This window comes from Mauremys reevesii, linkage group 2, assembly GCF_016161935.1.
Source record: "Mauremys reevesii isolate NIE-2019 linkage group 2, ASM1616193v1, whole genome shotgun sequence".
NCBI lineage: Eukaryota > Metazoa > Chordata > Testudines > Geoemydidae > Mauremys > Mauremys reevesii.
In genome coordinates, this window is record NC_052624.1 from 94529422 (window position 1) to 94546197 (window position 16776).

Consider the following 16776-nt stretch of genomic DNA (forward strand, 5'->3'; position numbering starts at 1 on the left):
CTGAAAACATCCACTCAATGTGCAGCGGCAGTCAAAAAAGCAAATAGAATTCTGGGAATAATTAAGAAAGGGATAGATAACAGGACAGAAATATCATGTTGCCTCTATATAAATCCATGGTATGCCCATACTTTATGCAAGTGTGGTTGCCCCATCTCAAAAAAGAGATACCTCTATCTCAATATAACGCGACCCAATATAACACAAATTCAGATATAATGCGGTAAAGCAGCACTCGGGGGGGGGGGCGGAAGGAGGCTCGCGGCTGTGCACTCTGGTGGATCAAAGCAAGTTCGATATAATGTGGTTTCACCTATAACACAGTAAGATTTTTTTTGCTCTCCAGGACACTCTTATGTTGAGGTAGAGGTGTATATTGGAAAAGGTTCAGAAAAGGTCAACAAAAATTATTAGGGGTGTGGAACGGCTTCCATATGGGGAGAGATTAATAAGACTGGGGCTTTTTAGCTTGGAAAAGAGAAGGCTAATGGGAGATATGATTGAGATCTATAAAATCATGACAGGTGTACAGAAAGTAGATAAGGAAGTGTTGTTTACTACTTCTCATAACACAAGAACTAGGGGTCACCAAATGAAATTAATAGGCAGCAGGTTTAAAACAAATAAAAGGAAGTATTTCTTCACACAATGCACAGTCAATTCCTTGCTCCTTGTGGAACTCCTTGCCAGAGGATATTGTGAAGGCCAAGACCACAACAGGGTTCAAAAAGGAACTAGATAAAATTCATGGAGGATAGGTTCATCAATTGCTATTAGCCAGGATGGGCAGGAATGGTGACCCTAACCTCTGTTTGCCAGAAGCTGGGAATGGGTGACAGGGGATGGATCACTTGATGATTACCTGTTCTGTTCATTCCTTCTGGGGCACCTGGCACTGGCCACTGGAGGACAACAGGATACTGGGCTAGATGGACCTTTCGTCTGACCCACTAGGGCCATTCTTATGTTCTTAAGTTTAGGAAATGCTACTAATCCTCAAATGCTAGAGAGAAGGAGAAATTCCTATATACTGTGTACTGGCAATTGGAAAAATAGTTAAGAGTTTTTCTACTTTCCACATGATAAATCCACTTTGGATGGATCCATGACTCAAACCTTCTTTGCTTTGGGCTGAAACTTACAATACAAAGTCTCAGCTTGGGATTACTCTCTTTAAATTGTAATAGTTAAAATCTTTAGTTGTATTTTTTAACAGCACTGTATTAAAAATAGTAAATTTTCTAGGCAGGTTTTAAACACTTGCCTACTTTTTCAGAAAAAAAACTTCCTTTACAAAAGGATATTTGTGAACTAGTTAGAAATAAATTAAAAACCTCCAATATACACACATCCTTTGAACCTCTTTAAGAAAAATTTTGAAATTCTAAATCTTTTTTTCCTCTTCATTTTAACACATCTTCACACTGTAGATTGTGAATGAGATGAGACCAAAAGTGTCAAAGTAATTCAAGAAAGGTAGCATTAGGTCTAAACCAAAGCCCCAAATCTGAGCTTCTCCAGCCTGGGAAAATTTGGATCTAGATCCAAACTTTGGTTCACATGTATGTCCTTAAGCTGTTTTTACTGCACTTGTATGTATTAAAAATATGGCATTCAACCCAAATGTATTTCAGATAAAGTACTTGTAAATTTCCACTTTGGATTAATCCTGAAATAGGGCATTCCCTGATTAGAGAAGAAAAGTAATATCAGCTGTAGGCGATTGAGTAATAACAATAACAATGGATTACAGGGGCTGATGGTTTAGGAAAAGTATCTATATAGAATGTGTACTGTTAGCTAAACAGCTGTCCAAGAATATTGAAAACACACGTCTAGGGATGTTTTCAAAGAGTGATCTGACTCAAGGAAAGATAATTAGACAGACATGCCATGGAATAAAGGGAAAAATAATTCAAATATATGGGCCAGATTCTGCTCTCATTCACAATGGTGCAATGTGTTGAATTCAGTGGGATTGCATTTAGTGCTTTTCTCTTATTGATTATTTTCTATCAGAGGTATGGGGGGTTGCCCTCAGCAGATCAGCCCATGGGTCCAACCCCTAAATGCCACATAGTCTTTCCTTCACCCAGGATCTGCGGGGGGCTAGAACTATCTGCTCAGAGTTGTGTGCCTTTGCCCTGGTTCTCTTAGTCCAGAGCCTCCACCCATATGAACCCTGCCAATGTGGTTTCCTTGAACCCAGGCTTCAAGGTTTATACAGCCAGAAGCTGTCCCCAGAACCCCTTAAGGGCAAGCTCTTTGTTATGGAGGAGAGGCCACAGAAATGTAATGTGATCTAACTCTGTTTTGCTTTTGTGGGAGAATATCTGCAAGCCAGGTGGGGGACCTGCTGCAGGACCCTGCCTGTGGGATCGGGGGGAAACGTTTGGGGAAGAATCTGGATCAAAATGGAATGATCAGGCCCCGTGCACAGAGAATTTGGCAATGGTTATACATGCATAGTCCATTACGAAAATGTAGTTACTTGTCACAAAATATACTCCCATATGCAGTATACAGCACTGAGATGATATTTTCAAAAGAACTAGGCATGACTAGATGTTTCACCCCAAGGAACAATTACACTGACATCTGTTGGTCTGCTATACACAACTGTGCTCCTGTGGGGCTTTCAGAAGATTTTTATTTTGGATGACCATCACTATCCAAGTGGGACTAACTTCTGACCTCAACTGTGCAACCCAAATAGCTTCAATAGAGTTGCATTGGATTATAGCTGAATGCAAGATTTTGCCCATCGAAACCAATACAGATATAAATTGAAGATTTCTGCATCAGTGATTTTCCTGGCTTTGTTTGAGCCTGGGTTTTAACTTGTTCATCCTTTTCAGTTAAAAGAGATCTACTACTGCAATAGAAAAAGAAAAACAGAAAAGGGATAGTTTTTGAGCTATCATCCAGTTCTTAGTGATGGATTTCTCCTTACATAGGCCAAATTCTCTCTTGCAGTGATATAAACCTGGAATAACTCCAGTAAGTCAGTGGAGTTTACTCTGGATCTGCACTGGTGTATTTGGGAGGAGAACAAAGGGCTCTGAGACATGTAAAATGAACATAAATCATACAGTTCAAACTACTAGATATTCTCTGATTAAAAGTTTGTCTTTGGGCAGCTGTTTTTGTCTTTTTAAAGTATTTTTCTCTTCTTATGAGAAGCAATCAGAATACACTTTTTTTGTCCTTGGAACTTGCTGCAGTTTAGCATTTCATTTGACAAAATACTTTCCCCATTTTCATTTTCTTTATTATGTAATTTCAAGTGTTAGGTCAAAACCAACTTACCGAGCAATTGTAATGCAAGCACAGACAATCCGATCCAAGCGTTAGCTCTTCCCTCTACAAAATTCTATGCAATTTACTATATGATTTTAGACCTTGAAAAACCGAGGGCCTGTCTGATCTGCCTGGACAATTATGAGCCCATGTTATTTATATCAAGTAGGGGTTTACCCTGATGTCCTTGACCAAAATATCAGCTTCCCCTATTGTTGGGCATGACATGTTGTGCGACACTTGTTGTTTGTGTCCTTAGGTACCTATATGGCCCTTATTGCTGTAGTATCTCAGTGCCTCACAATCATAGTGGATTTTATCCCCGCTCTACCTGTGTGAGGTAGAGAAGTATTAACCATATTTTACTGATGAGGAACTGAGGTACAGCGTACATAGCAACTTGCACGAGGTCACATAGGAAGTCTATGTCTGAGACGGAAATTAAACTTATGTTCCGAGTCCCAGTCTTGTGGCCTATTCCCTAGGCCTTTTCTCCTTTGCCTGTCATCCTCCTGTGATTCAGTGCTGGGTGAAATGACTTGTGTATAGGGCCATATTCTGCTGTGTTTCACTGCTGCAAATCCAAAATAATTCCATTACTCCAGAACCACCCTGGTGGACCTGAGATCAGAATCTGGCTCATAACTTGTAAATCCTTTGGGGATCTTTATATATCAGAAGTAGCTGAAAACCCATGCTGTTGCACAGGTTTGGCAGTTGGGCCAAGTAATCCACCATCTGTGCAATCTCCCTTAAATAACTAATGAAATGGTTGCGTTCAGATCAGCTGTAGAGTAAGGGTGGTGGGTTGTTGTTATGTATGATATCACAATGGTTCTGGACTCTGGGCATGGCATAGATAGATACATGCCATTCTGTAGCTGTACACAGCACTGTGTAATGTGAAGTCAAAATGGCTGAGACTTTTAAAAACTGGACTGTAACAGTGATAGCTGTGAATCACAGTGATGATTGAACCTGGTCATATTCTCTCTCTCACGCGCGCGTACACACACAAATCTTATTAGATAGGTAACCTTTCTCTCCTGTACTCTTAAACAGCTTTTAGTTTTGTTTACCTTCATTGATTCATAGATTCTAGGACTGGAAGGGAACTTGAGAGGTCATCGAGTCCAGTCCCCTGCCCTCATGGCAGGACCAAATACTGTCTAGACCATCCCTAATAGACATTTATCTAACCTACTCTTAAATATCTCCAGAGATAGAGATTCCACAACCTCCCTAGGCAATTTATTCCAGTGTTTAACCACCCTGACATTTAGGAACTTTTTCCTAATGTCCAACCTAAACCTCCCTTGCTGCAGTTTAAGCCCATTGCTTCTTGTTCTATCCTTAGAGGCTAAGCCGAACAAGTTTTCTCCTTCCTCCTGATGACACCCTTTTAGATACCTGAAAACTGCTATCGTGTCCCCTCTCAGTCTTCTCTTTTCCAAAATAAATAAACCCAATTCTTTCAGCCTTCCTTCATAGGTCATGTTCTCAAGACCTTTAATCATTCTTGTTGCTCTTCTCTGGACCCTCTCCAATTTCTCCACATCTTTCTTGAAATGCAGTGCCCAGAACTGGACACAATACTCCAGTTGAGGCCTAACCAGCGCAGAGTAGAGCGGAAGAATGACTTCTCGTGTCTTGCTCACAACACACCTGTTAATGCATCCCAGAAACATGTTTGCTTTTTTTGCAACAGCATCACACTGTTGACTCATATTTAGCTTGTGGTCCACTATAACCCCTAGATCCTTTCTGCCATACTCCTTCCTAGATAGTTTCTTCCTAACTGGAGCACTTTGCATTTGTCTTTGTTAAACTTCATCCTGTTTACCTCAGACCATTTCTCCAATTTGTCCAGACCATTTTGAATTATGACCCTGTCCTCCAAAGCAGTTGCAATCCCTCCCAGTTTGGTATCATCTGCAAACTTAATAAGCGTACTTTCTATGCCAATATCTAAGTCATTGATGAAGATATTGAACAGAGCCGGTCCCAAAACAGACCCCTGCAGAACTCCACTGGTTATACCTTTCCAGCAGGATTGGGAACCATTAATAACTACTCTCTGAGTATGGTTATCCAGCCAGTTATTCACCCACCTTATAGTAGCCCCATCTAAATTGTATTTGCCTACTTTATTGATAAGAATATCATGAGAGACAGTATCAAATGCCTTACTAAAGTCTAGGTATACCACATCCACTGCTTCTCCCTTATCCACAAGACTCGTTATCCTATCAAAGAAAGCTATCAGATTGATTTGACACGATTTGTTCTTTACAAATCCATGCTGGCTATTCCCTATCACCTTACCACCTTCCAAGTGTTTGCAGATGATTTCCTTAATTACTTGCTCTATTATCTTCCCTGGCACAGAAGTTAAACTAACTGGTCTGTAGTTTCCTGGGTTGTTTTTATTTCTCTTTTTATAGATGGGCACTATATTTGCCCTTTTCCAGTCTTCTGGACGCTCTCCCGTCTCCCATGATTTTCCAAAGATAATAGATAGAGGCTCAGATACCTCCTCTATTAGCTCCTTGAGTATTCTAGGATGCATTTCATCAGGCCCTGGTGACTTGCAGGCATCTAACTTTTCTAAGTGATTTTTAACTTGTTCTTTTTTTATTTTATCTTCTAAACCTACCCCCTTCCCATTAGCATTCACTATGTTAGGCATTCCTTCAGACTTCTCAGTGAAGACCGAAACAAAGAAGTCATTAAGCATCTCTGCCATTTCCAAGTTTCCTGTTACTGTTTCTCCCTCCTCACTGAGCAGACGGCCTACCCTGTCCTTGGTCTTCCTCTTGCTTCTAATGTATTGATAAAAAGTCTTCTTGTTTCCCTTTATTCCCATAGCTAGTTTGAGCTCATTTTGTGCCTTTGCCTTTCTAATCTTGCCCCTGCATTCCTGTGTTGTTTGCCTATATTCATCCTTTGTAATCTGTCCTAGTTTCCATTTTTTATACGACTCCTTTTTATTTTTTAGATCATGCAAGATCTCGTGGTTAAGCCAAGGTGGTCTTTTGCCACATTTTCTGTCTTTCCTACCCAGCGGAATAGCTTGCTTTTGGGCCGTTAATAGTGTCCCTTTGAAAAACTGCCAACTCTCCTCAGTTGTTTTTCCCCTCAGTCTTGATTCCCATGGGACCTTACCTATCAGCTCTCTGAGCTTACCAAAATCCGCCTTCCTGAAATCCATGGTCTCTATTTTGCTGTACTCCCTTCTACCCTTCCTTAGAATTGCAAACTCTACGATTTCATGATCACTTTCACCCAAGCTGCCTTCTACTTTCAAATTCCCAATGAGTTCCTCCCTATTTGTTAAAATCAAGTCTAGAACAGCTTCCCCCCAGTAGCTTTTTCAACCTTCTGAAATAAAAAGTTGTCTGCAATGCAGTCCAAGAGCTTATTGGATAGTCTGTGCCCCATGGTATTATTTTCCCAACATATATCTGGATAGTTGAAGTCCCCCATCACCACCAAATCTTGGACTTTGGATGATTTTGGTAGTTGTTTAAAAAAAGCCTCATCTACCTCTTCCACCTGGTTAGGTGGCCTGTTGTAGACTCCTAGCATGACATCATCCTTGTTTTTTACCCCTTTTAGCCTAACCCAGAGACTCTCAACACTTCCGTCTCCTATGTCCATCTCCACCTCAGTCCTTTTAATATATAAGGCAACACCTCCTCTCTTTTTCCCCTGTCTATCCTTCCTGAGCAAGCTATACCCATCCACACCAACATTCCAATCACGTGTATTATCCCACCAAGTTTCAGTGATGCCAACAATGTCATAGTTGTATTTATTTATTAGCACTTCCAGTTCTTCCTGCTTATTACCCATACTTCTCGCATTTGTATATGGGCATCTAAGATACTGGTCTGATCTTGCCTCCCAGTTTTGCCCTGACCCTCTTTTCTCTCTGCCATTATAGCCCATGCTCCCTCTTGTTTCCGACCCATCACCCAGGTCTCCATGTTCCCCACTTACCTGTGGGCTTTGCTCACCTGTCCCTGTCGAACCTAGTTTAAATCAATCCTCACTAGGTTAGCCAGCCTGTGTCCAGATAGGGTCTTTCCCCTCCTCGAAAGGTGAACTCCATCTCTGCCTAGCAGTCCTTCCTTGAATAGCATCCCGTGGTCGAGGAAGCCGAAGTCCTCCTGGCGACACCATCGTTGCAGCCAGGCATTCACCTCCATGATGCATCTGTCTCTGCCCGGGCCCCTACCTTTGACAGGAAGAATCAAAGAGAATACCACCTGTGCGCCAAACTCCTTCACCCGTACTCCCAGAGCCCTGTAGTCACTCTTGATCTGCTCAGTGTCACACCTCGCAGTATCATTTGTGCCCACATGGATGAGTAGCATGGGGTAGTAGTCAGAGGGCTGGATAATCCTCGACAATGCCTCTGTAACATTTTGGATATGAACCCCCGGCAGGCAGCATACCTCCCGAGATGAAATGTCAGGGCAACAGATGGGCGCCTCCGTCCCCCTCAGCAGAGAGTCTCCGACCACCACTACCCTAAGTTTCCTATTCGCAGTGATGGCAGCAGACCTCCCAGCCTTAGGGATACGAGGCTTCTCCTTCTTTACTGTAGGGGGTGATTCCTTCTCTCCTGTATCAAGAAGAGCATAATGGTTACCCATTACCACGGTGGGAGGGTTTGGAGCAGGGGTGGAGCACTGTCTGCTGACAGAAGTAACCAGCTGCCAGTGTCCACCCTCAGCCATCTCCTCCTCCACCAGTGGTGTGTCAGCAGTCCTGTGTACTGGGACAGCTACCTCAGCTGTCTCCACATGGACACTGTCCAGGAATTGCTCGTGGATTCGGATGCTCCTCAACCTAGCCACCTCCTCCTGTAGCTCTCCCACGTGCTGCCTGAGAGATTCCACCAGTAGGCACCATGTTGGATGCCCCCCCCCCCCCGCCCCAGCCTGGATATCAGTAAGTGGAAATTGCAAGTTACAGTCCCTGCAAAACCACACCAGGATCTGGGTAGAAGCATCCATGCTCAGGCACTCTGTCTGGCTACAGGCGCTCTGATTGATCAGAGATTACTGGAGGTCACATTATTTTTTGTAAAAGCTGAAAATGATCAGAAACTGTTGAATCAAACTAGAATAACTCAAGGGTATTGGATAGTGCACATTCCACTGTGTGGAATAATGAATGAGCTTTTTATGACTGTTTGTTATGGAGTACTTAAACTCTATTCGTCTTTCCAAAGTATGGAACTTGTTACCACAGAGGTTTTACAAGAATATAACTTTGTGCCGTATAATACTATAAAACTGGAAAAGGATAACAACTTTATAGCAAGTATTTCAAGCAGGTAGCATAACAATAGAATTATCTGAGAGACATAAGACAAAGTACTTAAAAATATTTCTAACTACAGGGAAGGGGATTGGGACAATAAAAGAAAAGAGAAGCCCTAGCTAGGGGCAGGGGCGGCTCTAGCTTTTTTGCCACCCCAAGCACGGCAGGCAGGCTGCCTTTGGCGGCTTGCCTGCGGGAGGTCCCCAGTCCCGCGGATTTGGCGTACCTGCCACTGAATTGCCACTGAATCCGTGGGACCGGCAGACCTCCCACAGGCAAGCTGCCTAAGGCTACTTGACTGCTGCCCTCGCAGGGACCGTCAGGCCGCCCCCCGCGGCTTGATGCCCCAGGCATGCGCTTGGAGTGCTGGTGCCCGGAGCCACTGCTGGCTGGGGAGAGACTGAAAGAGACCTGCTCTACGATGGCCTATCTAAAGCAAGAAGAAGGTTGCTGGTGCACATTGCTACAGCCAGCATCACTACTGCCACCCTTGCTGGTAGTCTCAGTGGAAAATATCATGAGCTAAATGGGCATGGAGATTATCTCAATCTTAGATGTAATCCCTTCAGATCAAGGGGGGGTGGAGAGGGGAAAAATCCTGTACTGCTCATCCATCTGGTGTATTTCCCATTGTGGTTAGAGGACTTCACTATGTTAAGCTATCACCATAAAAAAACAAACCAAAACAATTTTGCTGAGTGAATGAACTCCAGTTTCAGGTGGAAACAATCCATCCTTTTACAATCCATCCATGCATTACATGGTTCCCATTGACATAGAACTGTAAAATCACAAGTATCTGGAGGAATTTATGACATATTGGGTCACCTGGCCCAATCTGCTAATGCAGGATTGCTCCTGATAGTAAAGCCCATGAAATCACTGTGGTGCTCTTAGTGTGCCCAGTAAGACACCTACTTCCAAAGGCAGATACTTGTCCCCTCATGTGCACATTCATCCCTTCAGCCCAAATTTATGTTCTTCCCTCTAAAATGCCTTCCTGATGAAGGACCCAAATTCAGGAACAAACTAAGACATAGACACTACAGGCCTGTACCTAAGGCCCCAGCTTCCAGAGTCATGTAACATCAATCTGTTTTCATTTTTAAAATAAATGTTTCTAGTCTTCATCTTTCCACAGACCATGTTAAAAAGGTGCCCTGAGCATAAATGCCACATGGCTTTGTTTCGGAGTCTGCAGAGATCCTGTAACAAGAGCTCTGCTGTGTGAACTGTCCCATTCATCTAAGTGCAATATTAACTCTGATATCACTGCTCCACAAGGCCCCCGCTGACACCACCGCAGGAGAAGTCGTGACGGGTATGTCTACAACTGAGCTGGGGATGTGATTCCGAACTTGACGTGACTTACTTGGGCTAGCTTAAGGAGAGCTAGTGTGCTAAAAATATCAATGTAGCCATAGTAGCATAGGCAGTGGCTTGGGCTACACACCCAAGTATATACCCGTGAAGTCTGGAGAAGCTTGTGGTTGGAGTAGCTATTCCCTCCTTCAGCTAGCTGTGCTACCATGGCTATACTACTCTTTTTAGTAATCTAGCTTGAGGACAGTTAGCCCAAGTGTTTCTACATGAGATGGAATCACACTTCCAGCTCCAATATAGACATACCCAGTGTGCAAGAGGGCCCTCACTTCCCATCATGGCTCTGCTGCAGTGCTGTTCACCAAGACCTTCCCCACACACACACAGTCCCCTGCTCTAGTGGGTGAGGACTGAATCTTCTATCTTCTGGCACAGAGCGCAGTCAGCCTGGAGCAGTGGTAGGGGAAGGGAGAAGCCCCAGCCTTCCTAAGGACAGAGAAATCGAGTTGGCAAAGTTGTAATGCACGTGTTTTGAGACCTCCTCATTTCTGCAAGTACTCTCTCATGCCCATGCTTTCCTGATACAGGACTGGAAAGCCTGCTGTTTTATCAGCCACTGGAAATGAATCTTTTATCCTAATTAGGAAATTAAGCTTCCTTTTTTTAAATTGGAAAAAATATGTTTAAGAAAAAAATTACTGTAAAGTCAGTTTTCAACCGGATAGCTGTACATAAAGTAGGACACTACTAAACTAGGAAGTGTTATGGTAGACTGGGTTGGGCACTGGACTGGGAGCTAGCTGATCCAGATTCTGTTCCTGGATGTGCCTCAGTTTCCAGTGCTGTAAAACAGGGATAATGGTACTTTCATTTGTGACATGCTTTAAGATCGATGGATAAAGAGTGCAACAGAAGTACTAAGAATTATTATTCCTTATTACTACTACAGCTATTTTTTTAAAATAGATTTTAAGACACTCTCAATGAGCAGATCATCACCAAAATAGAAGGGAGTTCTTCATGTCACGGAATTAGAAGAGGCTTAGCTGAGATGGGATGGCATTGACTAAAAGGAGCCACGCTTTTCTCTTTCAAACAGCAGGCAGCTTCAATAAACCCGTGAAATTGTTTTAAAGCTGACCCCTGGAAACTCCTATGTTACAATCAGACCCTTTTTCTCACATTAAATCAGTAATTCTAACCAGGAGAGCAACACCTTAATGTTTTTAATCTGCCACACAACACCACTGGAACAAATATTTATATAGCTTGGAAATGGAAAACAGCACAAGTATTACACCCCCATTCTCGACTGCATTTGTGAACTCTTTCTCCTTGTGAACAGCAGATGCTAATGGGCTTTCCTTTATTAGCAATATGTTTACTGAGGAAGAGAAGTGAGAATGGCATAAAGGTTCAGACAATACATTAAAGTCTGAAGTAATGTATAAGGAGCTCTGTATTACCAGAAATCTATATCCAAAAAGACTTCCATTACTGAGCTATTACAATGAGGGCTTTTAAGCGTAAGGGCCTCATGCTATGAAACCTCCATTAAAGATATTTAATATTAAAAATAAATAAAAGGAACCACTTTTTTCAAAGCAAACTGATCCATCACAACAAATGAGCCGCATCAAGGGTTATATCTTCCTGTGGCACCAGTCTCCATATTTTTAGAAGAATGGGAATCAGTTTGGAGCAGGAGGCAAGGAAAAATCTTCTTGTTTTTGCTGGTAGCAGTCCATAGGCCCCCAGCTCCTTACCCTCCTTCCAGCACCAGTTTCTCTTTATCACCTTCAACAACCTCCTTTTGCAGCATAAATCCCCTTTCCCCATTATACACTCCTTCACCCTTATTGTATTAATATCTCTGGCTGGCACCAATCCCTTTCTACCCTGGGTTTTTCTCCTGGCACTAGGAGGGAAGGGCTCAGAGCAAGAATCCAGTCACTAGTCTAGGAGAGAGAATCCAGCAGAGACAGTCTTGTTTCCTTCTCCCAAGGTGGGGGAGGGGAAGAAAAGCAGGGAGTCCGGCTATAGAGTTTTTCCTGCCCTCTATACACTAAGAGCTAAGGGGGTGATTCCCAGCTTGCATAGACTTACTTGTGCTAGCTGTCATTGAGCTAGCGTGCTAAAAATAGTAGTGTAGCCATGGTAGTATGGGCAGCGGCAAGGGCTAGCTGTGCCAAATACGAACCCGTGGGCTCATGCAGGTTTGTAGTCAGCATAGCTAACCCATGCTGCTCCTCACTGCTACTGCAGCTACACTACAGTTTTTAGTGTGCTAGCTCAAAAGCTATCATGAGTATGTCTGCGTGAGCTGGGAATCACACCCCTAGCTCTTACTGTAGATGTAGCCAAAGAGAGGAAGGGGAAGCTCAGTCAAGAACCCTACTTGCTACTGGGAGGAGTTAGACAGTCCAAGAGCAGCACCATCAAGTTTGCACAGCCTGAGCCAGAGAGAATGCCTGCTATAAGCTGGAATAATTATGGAGCACCTATGGTACTAAGTGACACTAGAACTGGACTACCTATACTGTGTGTCTGCTGCTTGTTCTTGGAAAAGTGTGTAAAAACTGTTTTTGCATTGGTGCCAGGCTCACTTTTGTCACCCCTCCTGTTTTTGTCACTCCAGCCAGTTCTGCCTCAGCTGAAATTCCTAGGACTCACCAGGCTGACTTCTCAGAATCTTCTCTTCAAAGAATCTGAGACTGAAGAGAGATTGCTGGTGAGCTGAGAATGTCTCACTGAATGTTGAAACTCAGAGAAAGTTTGACATTCAAGGCTCTTCAGGCAGGGATTCATTTCAGCTTCAGTTTTCAACTGGATTACAACAAACGTTTTTTTCTGAAACTGTTTTTAACATGTTTGCTGTTTTCTTAAGAGATTTACCAAAAAAAAAACAAGAAAAAAAACAAATCAGCCAAATCAATATAAATGGAAAAAAAAAAAAAAACAAAATAAAAAAAAAGAAATGCTGATCAAACAAAGGAAGGACACATTCAAACAAAGGACACACACAAAAATCTTTCCAACTGTGTAGAAACTGTGGTTCAATGGGTTAGAGAAAGCGCTGTGCCACCATGTCATAGGGTCTCACCCCCACTTTGAGCTTTTTACCCCACTTTTGGGGGGTAAGATGGGTGGGTTCCCCACCCTAACCACCCACTCCCCCATCCCCCCCATCCCCTCACCTGCTTTTGATTCGGGTCTCTTTCCCATGATTCCTCTTTCCCTCCTCCTCCCAGACCCCTCCTCTGTTCCCCCTCTCAGAGACAGAGCACAGATCAAGATACAGGAGACTTCTTCCTTCTCCTCCCTCTCTCTCCTTCCCTCCTCTTCTCCAGCCCTGCTCCCTCTGCTTCCTTCCCCACAATCCACCCTCCTCTTCCTATCCTGAATCCTGAACTAAAAAAGTCCTAAAAAAAAGAATAAAAAAAAAAAAAATAAAAAAAAAAATAAAAAAAAATATACAATCTCATAGTCCTAGATATTCAGGTCTAATCTTCTAATTCTCCTTTCTCAGTACACTTTTCCTCTTCAGTACAAATAAAAACAACACACACACACAAAAAAAATAACACAAACACACAGAATTGCAGAAACAGGATCTTACTTGAAACTACTACTATTGAGAAGAAGAAATAGCTTGAGAGAGAAAGAGATTAAATTAAAGCGTCTGTTGATTAGTTGTAGACACAGACAGCTAAGAACACAAGAAGAACACAGAGACACAGACACCCGCTCTCTCTGTTCCTCTTTCTCTTCCTGATTGGTCCTCCTGATTGGGTGTTTTTCAGGGTCTTGTTTACCAGGTCTTTGTTAACCCTTTTAGAACTTAAACCTAACTTAACTACCCATAACTACCCCCCATGCTGAAATTTGGTAAAACACATGGTTCAACTAGTAAGTGGGCCAAATTCTGCTGTTAATTTGGTATATCTGAGAGCAGAATTTGAACCATATATTTCAAGGAGTATTGCACCTGTGTAACTGAGGCATAAATAATAGACCAATATATATATAGCCTCTCTACTTGTTTCTCTCAACCACCAGCTTTCAATACCATCCACACAACTGCAGTTAAGGCAGCAGAACAAGCCATTAAATCCAAAAGAGTATGCTGTGCTTGATATCAAGGACAAGAGCATTGTTTGGTGTCATTTCCAAGCTGACCTTTCTCTTACAACAGCTGATATGTTATCCAGATCTGATGGAAATTCTCATGTCATTTATGCAGCTTAATCACAGAAAAAACACAAGATAAATTACATTTTAGATCTTCAGAGCCTTTTTTATAGCAAGAATTCCATGTATATGGAATGACTATCTTTGTTGTTAGTAGAGATTGAACCTGGAACTTCAGAGTATGAGTCTCTGCAGCCTGAGGTAAGGATAGGCATCTAGCAGGATTATCTGCATATTTGGGTGTCTAAGTGTATTTGTACTTCTTCCCAATGCAGCCAAGAGGATCTGAGCACCATCATTGCCAGAAGGCGTTGGAGATGGATTGGCCATGTGCTTTGGATGGAAACTGATTCCATCACCAGAGTAGCAATAAGATGGACACCTGAAGGTAAGCGAAAACAAGGCTGCCCGAAAACAACATGGCAAAGGAAGCCGAACTGAAAAACCTGGGGCACAGCTGAGGAACCATTGAAAGACTTGCCACAAACAGACAGAAGTGGAGGAGCTTCGTCGCTGCCCTAAACACCAGAGGCGTAATGGGAACATGATGATGATGATGATGAAGTGTATTTGTAAATTGGTCCCCTCACCTGAAGCTGTAGTAGATTCATATCCTCTGTAGATCAGGCACAGAGGGGGATGAATACTGAACAGTAGTTTACACATACCACGAAAGCATTGTAACTTAATGGCACTATTTTGCATTGCTGCTTAGGTGATTTCAGGTTTGGATACAAATTCAGGGCTTCTATTCTTATTCACCAGTGGAAAGAAGAAACTTCATGGGAGATGTTCTGGCTCTGGTTGGAGGATGCAAGTTACACATGTACATGTGTACTTCTTGCCCTCCTGTTGGTAGGCTAGAATGACACTGGGTTCATGAAGACCAGTGAGGCATTGTAGTGGCAACTGAGCATAAGAGTGGAAGAATAGGAACACGCGTTTCAGTTCTAGTGAAGGGAACCTTCTGAGTAATGGTTTTTGAACTGTGATTAAAAAAAAAAAACCTATGATAAGCCCATGCCCTCAAAGTCACTCGAGTAAGAAAAAAATCTTCCTCATGCAAATACATATTTTATTCATTTTTACTTCTTTGAAATCATTGTAATGTGCAAAAAAATGTGGCTGATATTCATGACGTAATATGACATTGGAACAATAAGAGCAGAAAAAATGTTTAGAAGAGACATATGGCCTGACAGGCTGGCCCATTTTTGGTTGATCTTTTTCCAACCTTCCTGCTTTCTCAACGCACTCTCTCAATTCCTCCCTTCTCCATAAAACAATCTGCCTTCATCTGTTAAATCAGCCCCTCCGTTTCTGCTGAATTAATGATCACATGCACATGGAGCCTGAGTTCCTATCACCCTGAGAGGCTGTTCCTCTGGGTCAGGCCAGGACTCCTGCTCATTGACACGCCCGTGTTGGAAAGCTCAAATTGCTGCTGACTTCAATGGGAGTCTTGGGTGCTCAAGGAAAGCAGGATGAGGCCAGAACACTGAAAGTCTGACCGCTTTGAAAATCATCCACATAATGAATAAAACAGCAATCTGATTAACCCCCATGCTGACCAGTCAATGTGCATCAACCCTGTCTTGACTAGGAGACATGGCTTCAAAGGGTAAGGATTGTTTCTATGCCAATTTGGAGCTTGATCTTTCACTGGGAGTTTTCCCATTGACATGCCTGGGAGCAGGATCAAGCCCTAGGAATCCATTCTAGCAAGGCACACCAGCGCATGCCTAATCTTAAGCATATGAGTAGTTGATTTCTCTTGGCTGATAAGTAATAACACAGGAAGGGGGTTGATTTTAAGAGGAAGGTAGCTGTTAAATTCCTAAGTTGTGGCTTCTCTAGTTATCCATATGGGCAATTTATTGTAATTGTTTGAGGTTTTATTAAATCTGTCACATCATAAAGTGCTAAAAGTTAGAAGACCAATTAAATCATAAATAAATATATATGCTAATTAAAATAAATCAGTCGTTGGCCTCTGTGCTGAGCTTGTCAACCAGAGTGTCCATTTTGCCAGCTGTGGTGGTATCTTTTGAGATACAGATCCCTGACTGCACAATGAGGCTACTGAAACCATTTAAGTCACTGGAGTTTTGTGATCCAGGATCAATCTTTTCACAAGCATTAATACATTGTTCAGTAAGAAAAAACTATTTTTTTTTTATAAATCAGATTTTTTCCCTAGAGAACCTGATTTATTAATAAATAAATTAAATTAAATAAGAGAGTTGGGCTATTTCAGTGTGATTATTTCAGGCTATTAACAAAAACCCCGGTAATATCTTTACCCATGTCAAATAACATTTTATGTAAATCTGTGTCGTTTTTTGCCAAGCATGCAAAGAGCTAATTGCTCGTTGTTCTGTAGAGCACAGGTATGCAGCTTCACAAGAATTAGGGGGACAGAGACTTAGAAGGAGGAATGTGAAACCAATGTGTATCCACATATCAAACAAGTAGAAAAACTGCAAAAAGTAGGCCATGCAAATTACTGCAGCCCTAGGGCTGGAATTCTTTTGATCAAGATGGGTAAGTGCTCTAGTAATTTAGTACTCATGTAACACGCTCACATACTTATTTGTATTGCCCTTGTTTCATTCTGACTGTGAATAA

The 16776-nt window shown here is 42.4% G+C and overlaps 1 protein-coding gene across 7 annotated transcripts in view; it reads left to right on the forward strand.

The window, feature by feature from the left end:
• The window catches only part of HECW1 (HECT, C2 and WW domain containing E3 ubiquitin protein ligase 1), a 451523-nt gene that overhangs the window by 53519 nt on the left and 381228 nt on the right, over nt 1–16776 (forward strand). For 3 of the 7 annotated variants that reach the window (XM_039525991.1, XM_039525994.1, XM_039525993.1), the window contains exon 1: nt 15329–15769. The exons of 1 other annotated variant lie outside the window; for it this stretch is intronic. The gene's annotated coding sequence lies outside the window, so the exon portion shown is untranslated. Of the gene's footprint in view, nt 1–15328; nt 15770–16776 lie in introns of those variants that run through there. 3 more of the 7 variants (XM_039526012.1, XM_039526007.1, XM_039526011.1) reach the window with 2 other exon arrangements.